General features: G+C 41.5%; 1 long non-coding RNA gene across 1 annotated transcript; it reads left to right on the plus strand.

The window, feature by feature from the left end:
• The first annotated feature begins 3880 nt into the window (after nucleotides 1–3880).
• Nucleotides 3881–5387, plus strand: LOC132430851 (uncharacterized). Its single transcript, XR_009520574.1, has 2 exons — nucleotides 3881–4282; nucleotides 5075–5387. It is a non-coding gene; the product is annotated as an uncharacterized lncRNA (long non-coding RNA).
• Nucleotides 5388–5620: the final 233 nt, after the last annotated feature.

The raw sequence follows: 5620 nt of genomic DNA on the forward strand, positions 1-5620 counted from the left end.
ATAATTTTATATAGAAAATAAATGAACTATATCAAAAATATTTCAACTAAAATGATGGCATTTTGAATCTTTCTGTGTCAGACTTGAAAGAAAGAAAGAACGAAAGAAAGAAAGAAAGAAAGAAAGAAAGAAAGAAAGAAAGAAAGAAAGAAAGAAAGCACAAAGAAAGGAAGGAAGGAAGGAAGGAAAGAAGGAAGGAAGGAAGGAAGGAAGGAAGGAAGGAAGGAAGGAAGGAAGGAAGGAAAGGGAGGTCTAATTAATTTGTAATTTTACAAGGAGACAGGGTGCTCATCTAATTTTGTCCATTTATCCCCTAATAATGTTTCCTCAAAGTTATCCATGTCCTAATCCCTGATCCCATTGATCTATTCCATTACATGGCAAAAGAGACTTTGCAGATGTTATTAAATTAAGGATTTTGCCATCAGAAGATTATCTTGGATTATAAGGTTGGCCTACTGTAATCACATAGTACATAGGAGGGCAAGGAAAGGCAGAAGAATCAGAGACAGAGGTGTGGTGATGGAAGCAGAGGGTCCAAATGACACAATTGCTGGCTTTGAAGATGGAGGAAAGATACTGAACCAAAAATAATGCAGGTATCTCTGGAGCCCAGGAAAGGCAAAACTCTCCCCTTGAGGTTCCGGAAGGAACCAGCCCTGCGGACACCTTGACTTTGGTTGTGTGAAGCGCTTTTTGAACTTCTGGCTTCCAGAACTTTAAATAACAAATTTGTGTTGTTATAAGGCACTAAATATGGGGTAATTTGTTACAGCAGCGATAAGAAACTAATTCAATCCCCTTGGAACAATCAGTTCAATGATAATCTGGAGAGAGGTATTGATATTGAGCTGGAAACAGTACTGAGTTAAGTATCCAGCATGTGCCTCAAACAAATTAATTCATGGAAAATAAGAAGTTTAGAGATATAGAGGAGAGCTGGAGAACTCAGGCATCCTTCTCAGGAGAGTTCTTGCAGCAGGGGATTGAGAGAAAGACAGAGGCAATCTATGAAGAGATAAGGTGTGAGAAATTAAAAGTGCCTAACAACAAGACTCAGTTCAAATATATAGCCCAGAGAAACTACAGAGCGATAAGGATACAGAGAACATCCTATGAGACCAGGAACAATAGACACATAGCTGTGAAGCAATGATCATCTAGCCAAAGGTGGATTTCCCAATAGCAACAAGAAAAGTTCTTGGGAAATAATTTGGCATGAAGCAAAAAGTAAACACAAAGGAAGAAATGGTATGAAAATATAGTTTAGTAGAGATTTTAATAAAATTATTTCATAATCCTAACCATTGAATTAAAACAGATACAAAGTTTTAAAATTATTAAGTTTATTATGTTAAAATAGAGGTGAATTAAAATTCATTTTATAAAAAATAGGAGGAATTAAGAGAAAAGACAAATCAAGCTGAGCTTGTCTTATTTATGAGAAACACAGATAATTCACATAACTGTGCGTATCTTTAGCCCTTAGGAAAATGTAAAATACATATGGAATTTTGTAAGTAGCATTTAAAATCATTTTTGCATATGATAATTTAATGATGGTCTAAGGCAACACTTTAGTTCCCTTTGGAGGGAAACAATACTGGGCTGTTGCCATAGGTCATAGCAAAATAGAATCCAAATGACCCAATTCCATTTCATCCAGTAAATATTTACTAAATGCCACGTGTATGTCAGACACTTTATTGTAGTTGGAGATACAGGAAAGAGTTGCCACCATGTGTCAGAATTAGAAGGAGAAATAAATACACTAATACGATACATAATATCATGGTATGATGGGACAAGATAATAGATAATGCTATGTACCCTGAAGAAAAATGAAGCAGGTTTAAATGCTAGGGGATGCTTGAGTGTGTTACTTTGTACAGGGTATTCAGGAACATTCTGTCTGGTGGCGACATTTTAGCACATACCAAGATGAAGTGATAGGAAGAATATAGGGATGCTTCTGAGAAAATAAACATTACTAGGAGAAGAAATAGAATTGTGTGAGCCCTGAGGTGGAAGTAAACTTGCCAATTTCAGTAGAAGCCAGATCAGTGTGGAGGAGTGGAATTGAAATGTGAGCAAGCCCCCGTGTCCTTTTCTTTTGTAGTAAAAGGTTGACTCAAGAGTGAATGATGGGAAATGTAAAGATGTATCAATAGAAACAAAGAAGAGCTGTTGGGCTGGGGAACTGGTAACAATTAAGACTATAAATCTGCCACATCACGGAATCACCGAACCCCCAGTTTTTGGAAAGATACAGATAAAGGCCTGATACATATTCCTAAGCTGTTTTTACAGGAAGCACACCCTCACCAGATGGAGATGGCAGACCTTAAGCACATGGACCCTAGGCTGGTTAGAACCAGAAAGTTGATGATGCTTGGAACTTCACCTTGATGACAACCAATCCGAGAATTGTCCATGAGCTGATCACGCCCTGCTCCTTGAACACTGTAAAACTCCTCACTAACCCCTCCAGCGTGGGTCACGCAGTCTTGAGAGCATTAGCCCACTGTGGCTCCCTTTGCCTGGCAAAGTAGTAAAGCTACTCTTTTCTACTTCACCTAAAGCTCTGTATCCGCGTTTCTATTAGGCACTGGTGAACAGAGTCTGAGTTTTGGCAACAGCGTGAGAGAGGGGAAGTGTGGTGGGAGATGAGCTGGGGCTCTGGCTATGGCCCAGGTCCCATGGTTGGGCTCCCTTTGGGTTTTTTTTTTACATTTTCATCTGTATGAGAAGGGGAAGGCACTGGAGGGTTTTGAGCAGGGCAGTGATGTGCCAGGGGGTTGTAAATATTTTACACTGGAAAGCTATCACCTTGGATGACTCACAGAGTTCCTGTTTTTCTGGGGAGTCTCAGACGAGCCCCCCTCCTTCAAGACTCAGACTCTGTCTCCCGTCACTGCCCAACCAGATAAATTCTAAACCCTACTACCTAGGTATCCCCAGAGGGCTTCTAAGACAACAACGGTTTTGTTAACAAAAAGCTCTCTAAGAATTATACTCTGAATGTGCCTCTGATTTCCGAAAAGTTTTCTTAATTTATGGAAAGCTCAACCATATATTTAAGAATCTACATGCAGAGTGTAGATTCTTTTATCACAGAGTGTAGCAGTCATCTCAGTGCTGGGTAGGCTGAGGAAAACCTGTAAAACAGATCCCTGTTTCCCTCATTCATGCAATGAAAGGAGTTCAATCAAGAATATAAACTATTACTTCCATTTCACTCTTGCTGGGAACATTTTGTTAGACATTATTTTATTTGCACAATTCTTTCCTACTTGACTATAATGAGAATGGTTCAATTTTCTCTTACAATGTAAATCATCTTTATCTTTGAATTTTTTTGCTTTTGCTTTGGATTGTCTCATAATTAATTTGTCCAACACTATATTTACTGTATAAATGAAAGCCATTGGACTAGAGAAGAGAGGCTATGGGTGAACAGGAAAGACAGCAGCCTCTATCCTCACTCCCCTTACAACCTAAGGGCAGAAATGCACATGATCACAAGGTGATTAATTGTTGGATCCTGAGAGAGAGTTTGATGGACCTGCCCAGGCCAAGTTGTTCAGGAGGGCTGACCTGAGGAGGTGAGCGGCAAAGTGACAAAATGAAAAAAATAATTAAGGAATGTCAAATAAAATGGTGATGGTAGTTAGGGAAAAACAGGTTGGGATATTAGGAATTGAAACCAGGCTAGTGCATTGGTAGCAGAGAGATCTGTGGGTGTGGGGTAGAGACTTTGGATCTGGAGCATCTGCTGTAAAGGTAAGATAGAGTATGACATGGACAGAGTCATATGAACGTGTTGTCAGTGGAAAAACTTGTGTTTTAACATTTAAATAAATTGAACATTTTCTGTTGGGAGCCACATAGGAAGTGCCTTTGAGTCTCAGCACGGACGAGACCCTTAGTGTCAGCAAAGCTGGTGCTGTCAGGTGTAAATATTGGAAAAGCAAAGTTCTCGTTTGCAAAGCTTCCTGCTTCCTGGTGGCTGGTGCCTTGTAATTGGTCTCTCTTGCCCAGTGCTGTAAGCTGGGCCCTCTCTGGAGGAGAAACCTGGGTTCCCGAAGACATGTGATTAGAGCCGGGGCCCCGCCAGTTGGCGAGGGAATCCCAGGGCAGGTGCTGGGCGTGGAGGCCACGGGGGCATAGACTACCAAGGTGACAGAGAACTGACCTTCTCTGGGGGCGCTGCACCTCGCTCACTCGCACACCTCACATCTCCCTGCTTGGCCCCGGAGGATGGCTGGTTAGCCAGAGACGGGTAAGATTCCTCAGGGAAGGAACAACCTAAGACAGGCACAGTCGCAGAGGGGCCATCAGGAGAGAACTTGGGGGCCAACAGAGGTGGGGCATAGACCCTCACCCCCCCAACTTTGCAGGAGCCTGAACCCTCACCCCTTTTGAGAGAGGTCTCTTGTCCCCATGGCTGCTTCGCTTCCCACGCCCAGCTCAGATGAGAACCCAGGTAGCAGACCAGAGACCTGGCCAATGGCAACTGCTCTTCCACCGCAGCAGGGCTCTGTTTCCCATTTCCTCCGTGAACCACAGCTTTTCTCTGTGTGGAAGCAAGGCTTTCCTCTGTGTGGCTCCCCTTGTCTTCCCCTGCCTTTGCCTAAGGTGATTTTTATAGGATTGCTTTTGGTGTTAGGAAATATGTATAGTTTTAATGCAGGGGTTTAGGAAAGACCCCAATTTAGGGTAAAAATCAAGAGAAGGATTATAGCTATTTTGGCTCCTTTAATGATTATATTTGTTGGGGAAATATAATGGTGGGAATATTTCTGCAGCAGCTTTGTACTTTAAAAGAAAAATTGTAAGAGTTATGGCCTCCTAGTGAAGTTGTAAACATGTTGGAAAATACCTGGGTATGGTGGCGAGTTTTTATGCAACAGTGAGTTTAATCAATGAGTTTATGGTACAATGCCCGCTCCCATAGTTTTTTAGAAGCATAAAAATAATGTGTATTGTTTTGATTATTATGGTGGGGTTGGGAAATTTGTAGATAAAATGTTATTTGAATATTGTTGATCACTAATAGAATTATATGTTTAAGTTTATGGATTGATCAAGCAGAATGTACAAGTACAAGAACACTTTAATCTCCTGAGAAGAACAAACAGAGTTCCTGACGTAGATGTGACCAACATGTGACTAACCACAGGAGAAAAAAGAGACTTTGGGCGATGGGAAAATTACCTAACCTGTTTTAATCAATCTGCTGATGTAAATCACCTTTGTTTTGTGGCCTATGTGGGGGAATTTTCGGCGTGGAAATGAAAATGTTAAATTTGAAAATGAGATCACTTTATAGTATAAAAGCTTTTGGAATCTTAAAAATAAATTTGTCAGATCCTTGCATCCAAGAAGAGGTGTACTGAGTTCTGTCCACGCCGACTCCGTCCTCCCCTTTGGGTGAATCCTGTTCAGCTGGGGCTGGTCCCCGGCAAGTGGCGCCCGAACAGGGACCTGAAGGGGTAAGTATTATAATTTTCGGACGGATAGGAGTCTCACCGTAGGGTGCTGCAGACCCCCAGCTAGAGGAGAGAGCTGGTTAAGAAGGTGAGTAATCAGGTGTAATCAGGTGTCAAGATGGGACACG

The sequence above is a fragment of the Delphinus delphis genome, chromosome 9, assembly GCF_949987515.2.
Source record: "Delphinus delphis chromosome 9, mDelDel1.2, whole genome shotgun sequence".
NCBI lineage: Eukaryota > Metazoa > Chordata > Mammalia > Artiodactyla > Delphinidae > Delphinus > Delphinus delphis.